At 38.0% G+C, this 12483-nt stretch overlaps 1 long non-coding RNA gene across 1 annotated transcript in view; it reads right to left on the reverse strand.

The window, feature by feature from the left end:
• LOC132790108 (uncharacterized) overlaps positions 1-10819 on the reverse strand; it is a 38011-nt gene extending 27192 nt beyond the window's left edge. The window contains exon 1 of the long non-coding RNA XR_009632771.1: positions 10681-10819. This is a non-coding gene — a long non-coding RNA (uncharacterized LOC132790108). The remainder of the gene's footprint in view (positions 1-10680) is intronic.
• Positions 10820-12483: the final 1664 nt, after the last annotated feature.

A 12483-nucleotide genomic window follows, 5' to 3' on the forward strand; every position in this document is an offset into this window, starting at 1 on the left:
CTTGTCTTACGACCAGGTAAAGTCTATCAAAGTAGCACAAAAGGCAAACACACACACACACAGACATAGACAAACCAAACACAGACACAGAACATAAGAACGTAGCATGTTAGTAGGATACTAAGCCATTAAGGTCCCTTTATTGAAAATTTCCATTTTATTTTTTGAATGAAGAAACTATAAAGCACAACCTAAAATGAATGAAAAGTAAAAAGTATAAGAAAAAATCACAGAACCTACCTAAAAGAAAGAGAGAACGGAAAACCTAAACTATTTTTAGTGTGTACCTTAATTTTTTCAAAAAGAAGAAACGTAACGAAACCCTGAGAAAAGCGCAACAAAAAAAATAGGAATCTCCCAAATATGAAATAAAAAAAGCAAAAGCCTATAAAGAACTAAACATACATATATATGGAATGAAACATAACATAAACGTAAAAGTAAAAGCAATAAAAAGCAAATGCATAGCTATCAAAATAAAAACGAGAGCATAATGAAATAGGTTAAAGAATAAAAACAATATAGTACTATAGCAAATAGTTTTGCGATTGAGTGAAAAGTGTAGCATACTTTTTTGGTTGGGTTGAGCCTATTGGCTCACGGTGCGTATGCGGAATGTGACAAAATGAATGGCATATGATAAAAGCAAATACAAGAAAAATAAAAAATATAAAAAAAACTATTTTAATGTAGAGCAGTTGCAAATATTTAAATGTGTCGTTAGTAGAAGATGAAAAAAAAACAAATGGAAAAAACAAAAAAAGTGAATGAAACCAAAATAGTAGTAGCATTGTCGTTAGCCATAGTAGCAAAAGGAAAATAAATAGGTGGATTAACTGGCGAGCAGAGGAGAAAAGAAGAGAAGAACATACATACCACAACACATCAATCAATCAAACAAATAAGCAAAAGCAAAACTACATACATACATACATCATAGCATTAAAAAATGAAGCATCAATGTTTGTGTATAACTCCTGCATGAAATGTAATACAAAATACATACAGCATACTCATACATAGGTATAGCATACATATATATACAATATATATATATATAAATAAATATAGAGATGTGAACATGTCCCCCAGAAGCAAAATAAATCCACAGCCCATAAACTAATGCCGAATCAAAGCAGACCGAAAAGAAAAAACCAACCCAAAAAAATAAGAAAAAAAACATGAAATATTAAGCAACCTAGATGACAGCCACATTAAAGTAACTAAAAAGTAAAAAGCGTAAACTAAAGTAAAGCATAATAGATAATACCGTTTAAGGCATTCGATCATAAGATACCCACATACACACAAGATAGACCTAGCAAATGGTATCGAAATGCCAAGCTGGCTAAAGCAAACCAACAACTGACACCTCCAATACCTTAACCTAACCGCTGCCGAAAACTTCACCGAGTTTAACCGCAGTTTAAAATGAATGCTATAACCTCACTTTTAACATAATCATTCCTGATGCAGGCAGACCTCAACTTGAGCCAAGTTTAAACCCAAGAATTCCTAAACTTTCTTCCCTTCAACCTCAAACTGTCAAAGCAAGCAAGTGTTTAAGCATTTAGCCAGTTTCAAGCATTTCGGACCATTAAGACATCATCAACGTAATAACATGACAGGCATTTTTTGATACCAAACGAAAAGTGAAAGAAAGCATTGTTTGATTGTGAGCTAAGTTCCGACACTCAACACTTGAAACAAGTTTAAGTTACGACTAAATCATTTTGTAATATACTATATAAAACCGCAAAGCTAAGCAAAACTATTCTTACGACTCGACTACAACTACAACTGTAACTGTACCCTATATGAACGATATATGAAAGCCATGACATGCATAAGTACTTAATTGTAAATCTTGTTTGTTCAATCTATTGTACAACCAAACCAAACAATTTGTAGTTAAGTTCAATTGAAATGCAACCCAAAACATCTCCCACTACTGCCCCCTCAAAGTATGCAATACTTTTTGTCATACAACTCTCACAAAACACGCCCACAGACACACACAGACACACACTGAATATGCATACAAATCAGCTAGGTGCATGGCACTTCTTTTATAGTGTGTGTTTAGCAGCAGCAGCAGCATTTACGATTAAATGCATTGTGTATTTATTTATGCAAATTTAGTTAAATGCAAATTAATTACATAACTGCTAACTGCCAATGAAAATCTGAAAAGCGTTGCCAACAAACGCCGCAAAATGAAAATGTTTACAAACAACAATAAGAAAGGCAGCAACAGGAACAATAACAACAACAACTCCGGCTACTTTTCCAGGCAGCGAACAAACAAATAAACACATACAACAACAACAACAAAAAACGGGGGCAAAGCCTCCAAGCAAAAATTATTTTTGCATCATTAATTTACATTTATATTCAATTAAAGCGCAAACACATGGCGCATTAAACAAAAAGCAAAAAAAGCGAAACCAAAAACAACATAAAAATTGAAAGAATGGAGGGCGCGTGCCAAGTGGGCGCTGCACTGCGCGTGTGGGCGTGTCCTGGCACACAAACAATGCCAAAAGTTGTAAGCAAACAATATGAGAAAAAAAACGAGGAAAAAAAACAAAAGTTCAGTGCCAACAAAAATGAGGGAGAAACAACCGAAGTGAACAGCAACGAAATTGACCTATTTTTTATGCGTATAGATAGAATGTAATACCATAAGGCAGATTAACAGATTTACAACTTTAAAGATATGTAAATGAAAGCGCACACAAAAAGAAGGCAAAAAAAAACAATGTACAAAAAGTTTTCTGACTTTTGGCAAGTTTTGCAAATGCATAAATTTCTTAATTCCTTAATATTTCTATCAACAATTTTTTGATGTTTCCTAAAATGCAACAAGCTTCAAAAAATTTCCGTGTGCAGTTCATTTTCTGCCACTGAAAGCAACTTGACGTAGAGTTCACATTATGAGATCCATTTAAAACATAATTAATCACATGATACACTCCATTGGGATGGAGGAGGAAGAACTCACACACACTCAGAATTTGAACAAGCATTTAGTTTGGGGAATTTTCATTTGAAAGAAGTTTCCGGTGTGTGAAAGTTGCAAAATTATGCAGTGGCAAGTTTTAAAACAATTTATATTAATTAACTATTTAAAATGCGCTTTCACATTTGGCCTCATGGCCACTTAAACAAAGTCAACACGTTTAAACAATATGCATAACTATGCTCGCCCTGATGATGATGAGGAGAGTTTGTCAACTTTTCGGCGAGGCTATTTAAACAATTTTCACAGAGTGCATAAAATATATAGTAGTACTCGTATACATACATATGTACAGTAGAACTCAGATGTGAAATTGTTTTATTTGCTTGTTTGTTTGTCTGTTTGTGCGTTTGATTGTTTGTTCATTTTAATGCGGCTCTTGTTGTTGCTGCGGTTGTTTTGCTGCCAGCCGCTGTTTAAAATCAGTTTAAGTTTTGTGCAGTTGTCAGTTATGGAAAATTACTTTACAAGTGATGCATTTATAATAATTTGCATATTAAATTATTTTCAATGGCAGTCCAATGATTTTTACAACAACAAATACAACACACAAACACCATTACACGAACACTCACACACCACAATAAATGCAACAACAACAACAACAACATGAAAGTATATATATAAATTAAAAAACCAAAAAAAAAATCCCTCAAACAAAATGTGAAAAAAGAAGAAAGCAAAAAAAACCCAGCAAAGATGGAAAAAAACAAATTTGCAAAAATAAAAAGCATGAGAAAAAATTATGAAAAAATACATTAATATTAAAAAGCGTTTAATTTGCCAACATAATGGTTGGCAAGCGGTTGGGGGATCAATCGGGGGGCGGTAATGTGATATATTTGCCAGGCTTTGCACACGCTGCAAGTTTTGGATTTGTGTCTGCACTTCTTTCTCTCTCTCTCTTCTGCTCGGTGATCATTAAGCAATTTTTAAATTGGCATTCAATTGCAAAATTTTTAAAATTAAATTATGTGGACAAAACCACATGAGGAATGTCCACGGCAATTTGCCAACGCTGCGTATGCTTAATGAGCTGAGCAGATAGAATGGCCACAATGAATGAGCAACTCTCGCTCTCTCTTTCTATCATTAATGCACCTTCTCCCTCTTCGATGCATTGAATAGATGCTCTGGCGATATAAAATTCAATTGTTAAATCAGAATATGGCAATCATTCAGCTATAACATAAGTCAATATAAGCGAGCATAAATGGGGGAAAAAACGACGACCATCAAAAGGAAATTACAATGAAAATTGCTATGGAATTGCAAATGCTGCAAAATTGATTGATAAGAGCAGTTTGATCAGCGAGAATGAGAAAAGCAAAAGCAGTAAAGTCAATTGGATAGTCAAAAAGACAGCTAGAAAAATTTGCATTTTATGAACAAATGCTTTTCTCTTTGAGGAAGAAAAAAACTTAAAGTTGCCGATTGATTTTAATTTCAATTTCGAATTATTGTCATTTAGTGCAGCTTTCAACTAAATGTGAGATGTGCTTTGAGTATCAATTTTCTGTTAAGCCCGAATTAATTCCATACTCCACAAACTTTGAATCTACTTTCGATTGATTCAGTGTCTGGTAATAAGAGATGCATTCTAAAAGTCCTTTTTGTCACTTGACTCTCCAGGCAAGAGAGCAAAGCATTTAAGCTCAAAACTCTTTTTTCCTCACAACTCATTTGCCTAAGTGTTACGCATACGCATACGTATGTGTGATGAAGTTAGCTGAGGAAATGGCAATGCGAATGACAATGAGAAGTGGAATGCGAATGCGAATACGAATGTGATATCCAATTCAACTTCAGCAATCGAAACTCACTCAGCCACTTGGCATAATTTGAGCCTAAAAGCGTGCTATGAAAACTAACACACGGCAAAAAAGGGGAAAAAAGCAAATACTACGAAGGTTAGGGAAATTATACAATACAATAAAAATAAAAAATAAAACGCTGTCACATCAAATTCGAGTGGCAATTTCATCAAACTACGCCACAGCTATTAATTTTCAGCACGCACCCTCAAAACAGGAATACGAATGAATGTAAGAATGAAGGCAAATAACACCTAAAAGTATTTCAATAATTTCCTGGGGGTGGTGAAACGTAAAAAGAAGGCGAGAGAAAAAAAAATGGTAATAGCTGCTGACAAGTTTCGAATTTCGATGGCCATTAACCCTTTTATGGCCTCGATACCTGGCCCCAAAAAAAGAAAATCGAAAAAAGATGTTGGCATATTTCAACAGTTTATAACGCAAATAATGCTGAATTGTGCATTTCTAATAGACGGCAATACGATGGCTGGCAAACTGTCTAGTTGCAAAGCCAATTCCAGCACTTACTGCCATTTTTTGCCTGGCGACTGCCTGTGACTTGCCATTCAAGTCATAAAAATCTAAATTTCAAAGCAGCAGAAGCAGCAGCAGCATCTGAACATGTGGGAGAAGATTGCGAGATGATGCTGGCAAAACACTATGAATGACAGAAATTTTCGACACAAGACATGTGCGGCATTTAAGTGCTGCAGCTGCAACAAGAGAGCTGAAAGCAGCCGCAGCACCCACAGAGTCTCATTCTCAGAAGGAGAAGGAGCAGCAGCTGTCCATTGAGGACAGACAGTGTGACAGGCAAGGCATGCAAAAATCTAAGCCTGCTCTGCTGATGAGTCGCATATGCACACAACATATAAACGTTAAATGTATGTGTATGTATGTGTGTGTAGCCAGCAGCAATCACCTGAAACTTGCAACGATGACTAGCCGATGAGGCAACAAGGACAGCCAAGCTGCAACAGCTACAGCAAAGGAAGCGAAGCAAAAGGGAATGAGGCTGGCTGCTGCTCGGGGGCAACTGCTGGTCGTAAAGTGCAATAATGCCTGAATTTATGCAACTCGAGTGTAATAAAAATATGCATAATTCTGCAATAAATGATTTTAAGTAACACACACATACACCCACACATACACACACTGACGCACGCACATGCAGTTATTGCAGCTCAAGTTGCATGGCTTAAGTGACAGGCGACAAGCGTGTCAGTTTCATTATTGATAACATGCTCACAAGCATTGAGTGAAGGGCTCATTGTTTGCACTTGACACTTGATTGGATAACAGCAAGAGTTCATTAAATATAACATGAAGTCATTTTCAAAATTACATATTCATATTGATGACATTTCAAAATGATATTTACATAGTTTTTATGGTTTAACTAAGTTTTTCCTTTAATGGCATTTGAACTATTTAAACACCATTGATCGTAGTGGCGCGGAATTCTCAAACATTTTTCAATATTTTAATTTAAATAAAGTAAATTTATATCTTAACAGTACATAATTCTACCTATGTTATAGTTAAGTTAATGTAATATAGCGATCCTTGCCATACTTTTATGGCTATAACAATATAAAAATTAAATCCTTACCTCTTTCAATTAAGATTTATTATTATTATTATTATGAGATTTAATAGTTTTATTTGATAATTTATAATACCCAAATTTAAAAAGTAAATTTAAGGCTTTACTTAAAACATTCAAATATTCTACTTTCTCAATTTAAAACTTGATTGAAAATGATAGTATAGATTGAAAGCGAAACATTTTAAAAAAAAGGGTTGTAATGGCCACATAATAATAATAATATAAGTTTTCTAAGCTGCGTATTCCCTTCTTAATTTTCCCCAATTATGATTGTGCTTTGTCGGCTGCACCTAACTGGCAGTTTTCTCAGTGTTGCTTAAGTGTTATGCACTTACTGCAAACACATGCACTCGCATAAAGGCAAAATCTTTTGGATTACAACGTCAGGGCAAATATGCTACCTGAACTACTGTATGGGAATGGAGTGAAAAGGGGGTAGAGAGGTGGAGAAGCGACACTGTTATGGCCGCTATTGCCATAACTGTTTTTGCAGCTTGGCAAAAACTTAAGCAGTTTGCAGGTGTTGCAGCGAAATTGCAGTTTATCTAACCGTGCTGGCGATTCCTGTCTTTTCCTTTCATTTCTTTTAGTTATTTTTGTTCTAACTGAGGAACTTAATGATCTGTGGCATATGTTGCGGGTCATGAGCAAAGGTGGCGCAGTGGCAAGCAGGAAATTAAGTTTTTGGCTTGTTGTATTGCGTAAATGGGTTTTTAGTTCCTCGCTTTGCGCGGAAGTGAATTGCATAAATTGCAAAGCGCGTGTAAAAGCCATGAAATCGAATTCGAAACTAGTAGCCACTGACCTCCTGCCACTGCCACTGCCACTGCTTCGAAATGATTGACGAAAAAGCATGCGGAAGCAGCTGGCCCACAAAGCAAGAAATCGTAACTGAAGCCAGCACATAAATCTTCATTGAATGCTTTTGGGGGTCGGCCAAAAAGCCGTCGAGTCATGGACGGTGGCTCTCTACAGCGCTCCTCATCAAAATGTGAAGAACACACTCTCGTTGGAACCGGTCGCAATCCCGGCCACGTTTTTGTACCGCCCATTTTGGCCGCATTGTTTTTGGTGTGCAACGAAACGTAAGCAAGCAGGCAGCAGCAACTCAGAGGAACGAACGTTGGGTCCGCCTCCGTTGAGGCGTAGAACAAAGGGCCATTATTTACAGGTGCTGCGCGCCAAAAGTGCCAAAACAAAGCAGACGCACTCGCTCACATTCCACTTCCCCCACACCACATCCATAACCAGATATTCAACACACTCACGCACACATACACGCACACAAGCAGGCAGGAACACGAGCACACGCACACGTACACACACATTTACAGGCGCAGACACATTGATTAATGAATTAATGAGGTAAACTTTGCACCTCAATGACAGAAAAAAGCATCGCAGGTGGAGCTGCCTGCGTGTAATTCCCTTCTGTTACGTTCCCTGTTACGTTACGTTATTTGCACCCACACTCCTCGTGCTCCCTTCCCCGCTCGCCTTCCTCTCATTCACGCAACGACTTGTCTCCGGGCTTCGGTTTCTGTCTCTGATTTTGGTTTGCTAATGTATCGGTTCAAGAGGTCAGTCAGCAGCTGACAGGCACAGAAAACTTTCAGCGCATAAAAGTAGGCAATGAAAAGCTTTGCCAATCACTGCAGCCAAAACACCTAAGCAACTAGTGATGGCATCGTGAGCGTGAGCATTCAAAAGCACGCTAAACACAAGCTAAACATCGTTAGCAATGAGCACAGTGAAATGCAAAACGTTTTACGAATAATTAAAAAAGCTTTTAATTATTGCTTAGCAAATTAATAAAACGTTGTGTGTAAAAGCGATATGTATAAAAAAGTTAAAACATTTATATAATGACTTTTTTTATTATATTTAGAAATAGATAATTATTGGATTATTATATCAGTTTCTCAATGTTTTAAGCTTAACAAATTTCTATTATTCGTTATTGTTTATTATAAAAATCGTCCTATTGAATTACAAGAGGTTTTATGATGAATTACAAATAAGTTTAATGTTATAACCAAACTTTAATATTTATATTTTCTTGATAAAATGAATAAATTTGTTGATTAAGAACCATAAAAAAGTAAAATCCCACTTGGAAAAAGGTTTTTTTTTTAAATTTTGTATGATGCAATATGCAATGATGGTATAAAATAATAAACCAAAAATTGGCAGAATGAATATATTTTAAAACTAAAGACATCAAACTAAATCGAAGGTAAAGCCATTGTAATTGTAAAATAAATTTCGGGAAGATTCAAACATTGGAAAACCCTAAAATTTCAACTTCTATTGCAATTGAAAACAGCCAACTAGCACTTTTTGTATTACTTTAAAACTCCATTTAGCGACTTTAACGCCCAGTCACGCACCCATCTCTGGCATTGACTGCAAGAGGGGGCGTGTCGCAAAGGACTCAAAGCTGGATGCTGGATGCTGTTGCTGACACGTGATAAAACGCTGCCAACGACGCCGCATGCTGTTGCTGTTGCTGTTGTTCTCTCTGCTGATTTTGCTGTTGCTGTTGGTGCTGCTGCTGATCTGGTTTGGGGTTGCAGCTGAATGGAACATGTAAGGGGCTTGGGGTGAGCTAAAGGTGCAGAGGGCACAGGCATTAACATTTACATGACACTCGGTCGCTCACAAGTGTGGTGTAAGGAGTGCGAGAAACAACAACTTTGCCGGCACACACGCTCACATATGTTGCCCCAAAAAACTTGGACGATTCTTTTGTGATTGGTACCCAGGTGGTCTGCTCTACTCTGCTCTGGTCTGGTCTGCTTTGGTCGAGGCATGTTTCGCCAACGCCTCAAGGCAAACGGAAACTGTGTAACTGACGCCCCGATCCACAGACACAGAGAAAAAGTAGGAAAGAGAGAGAGAGAGCGACAGACATGCCCATTTCTGAAGCTGGGTGCCATTAACGTTTCTATTGTGAGCTCTTGGCCTTAGCGAAATAAATAAAATTCGACAGCTGGGGCTGCAGAGAATGGCCTGACCCCCAAAGTGAAGCTCGAGCCTGGCCAGACAGCTTTGCGGTTTTCCAAATTTCACACAGACAAGCAGCGACACCAACACCTACAACTACAACAACTAACTACTACTATTACTACTACAGCAGCAGCAGCAGCAGCAGTAGCTGAAGCTCAGCGTATTTATCTATTCATGCTCACAAAAAGCAATTCAGGAGGAGGCAAAACTTCAATGCAGCTAACGATGTAGGGACAACAGTGGCAGTGGCAGTGGCAACTCTGGCTGGCAGCAGCCAGCAACCAGGCAATGGACTCTCGGTGGCAAGTTGATTCCGTGATTTTTGGGCAAAACTTTTCCATGGCGCTGTATTTTTCGGGGTCGTGTCGGGGTTGCTACGCCTGCATTTTGAGCTTTTATTATGGTTGTGCTGCTCTCTCACATCGTTTTTTTTATATATATTTTTTTCTTGTTGTATTTGAATCGAGCTGCCCTCGCTTCGTGTTGGTTCAAAGTTGAAGTTGCAGCAAAGTTGCAAATAAAAGCGCCAAAACGAAAAAAACAAAAACTGCCGAGTTTTCAGTGTTTTACACAAAAGCGTCGACATAGACATGAATGAGCCCGGGGCTATAGAGAGATGGCTATAGAGATGGAGATGGCGACGACGATGGCTACTGGACGAATGGTTAGACGCTTCGCTGGCTACAAACAAATAGACAGATAGTTAGGAGTGGAGAGCGTCCAGAGTTCGGCAAATGCAACATGCATTAGATTGGCAGTTGGGGATTTACTTGTAAAATGCAAATGCAATGAATGTACAATTTAGAAATTTTTACACTAAAAATGCAGACGACTGTCAGAGGAGCGAAGGCCAAAGGGAAGCGAAGGGTTGCAGGACTTCCAAGATAGGGGAACAACAACTGTTAGTTTGGGAAGCATTGAGCTGCACTTCAAATTGCTCGCTGAGTTGGGTGGCGAAGGGGAGGGAGGTTGGAGCACAGGGGCAGCTGTAACATGCGCTTTTGGTTCATTTGAAATGCAAGTCGTTGTTTTGTCTGAACGACTCTCGTAATCTATGCTAATGAAATTGTTTTTGGTTTTTAAATCAAATTCTAACAAACAGAAACAGCAACAGCAGCAAACAGAAACAGCAGCGACTTGTTCAACTTTTTGGCATGTCAGACAACTTTTTCGGGGCAAATGGTAAATTAGAATTTGGGCAAGTAAATTATGCTGCATAGACTTACCGATCTTGCCAACCAAATTTGGTGCAATATGCTAAATAATGTCATTTATTTGCACAATTAGAAAATCTCACTTCACTTCACTTCACTTTAGTTTTCAGATGCGCAATACTAACAAGAGGCGGGAAATTACTCGATGCCTTAAAAGCTAATATGGGTATCGATATTACCAATTGATAGTACACATCGACATGGTATTCAAGTAGTTATCGAGCTAACAAACATAAGTTTGCCTAATATGAATTAAATTTTTGAATATAAAGTGCACAATTAAATCACCATTTATTATAGAAACTCAAAAAAATGTAAAGCTTCTCAAACAATTTGCCCCATAAATGGCTTATGGTATTTGGTATGCAGAATTTATCGAAGTTATAAAGTATATTTTGCAATTGAGCTTTGCGGTCACACTGAAACTAACTGCTAAACGAAGATCATCAAGGCGCCGCAATTCCATTTTATATGGCAGTTAGTTGTGCACAAAACTCCCTGTCGGACTTTTATTGCAACCACAACAAGTTGAAATGCCATTCATATAGTACAACATACACTCTATTCGTACTATAAGTATTTGCGTTACACAATATGGAGATAGTTGTGTAGTCCCAGCTGCAATATTGCTCAGGCTAAGCTTTGTGTAAAATATTCACATGCATACATACATTGTATGTGTGTATCTGTGGGTGTGTATGTGTGTGGCATGGTATATTGAAGGCATTCATCAAAATCACCAAGGCAACTCGAAATTCATCAGACGCCGCAGTGCTCAGATATTTTCGGGCAAACTTGTTACAACTACACCTACACATTGCAGTGGCTAACAACAACAACTACTACAAGAACGGCAACAACATGCTGCTTAACCCTTGAGTGGCAAACCAGGCACTTGGCTGCTGCTTTTCTGGGCGACGGCCGTCGCATGTGGTGTTGTTGATTACATTGTAATGTTGTTATTGTTGTTGCTGCCACTGCTGCTGTTGTCGGTGGTTTTGTTGTCTGCGGCATCCTGTTGTAGTTGCTATTATTACAGTTGTTATTGTTGGTGCTGCTACTCCTGTTGCCCGCAATATAAAGAATTTGTAAAAGTTTTTTTAACAATTTCTGCAGACCGCGCACTTGACGGCGACGACTTCCGTTGCAATGTGCCTTGTGCCTGCTGTTGATGCTTTCATTTCATATGTAAGAATGTGTGTGTGTATCGAGTACGTATCAGGCAGACATCGTTGCTGCTTTCTATAACTTTGGCTGAAGCGTCAATAGTTATTTTACAACACTGGCAACAACAACAAGCAGCGCAAGCAGTGAACAGTGCTGTCAGCTACTGGTCTTAAGTTCCAGTTAAAGCTAGACTCTCAGTTAAGTTGGCTTCAAAAAAAGTTTAAATTTTGTAAAAAAAATAGTAAAATTACATATTACCGATTAACCCAGAGTATATCACAACATTTTTTTATTTAAGACGAGTTTCAATAAGAAGGTTGTTAGTAAAATCTTAATATAAAAATAGCTATATTGCCAACACTGCAGTGCGAGCACCAACGTTAACAACAAGATGGAAGTCGGCGTGAGAAGTTGTCTGTTGTTGTCGGCGGCGACAACGGATGCGAAATACACGAATTTCTGCGCTATTCACTTTACAAACTTACAAATACACATGTACTGTACGCAAGTGTGTGTTCGTGTGTATGCATATATTGTGCCCCGGGGACTTTGACGTTTGAGAGCGCAGCTGAAAAGTTCTATGACGTTGGAAGGAGCGATGCTTGCTGCTCGTTACCGTCCCTGTCGCAGTCTCCATCACCGTCTCTG

The sequence above is a fragment of the Drosophila nasuta genome, chromosome 3, assembly GCF_023558535.2.
Source record: "Drosophila nasuta strain 15112-1781.00 chromosome 3, ASM2355853v1, whole genome shotgun sequence".
NCBI lineage: Eukaryota > Metazoa > Arthropoda > Insecta > Diptera > Drosophilidae > Drosophila > Drosophila nasuta.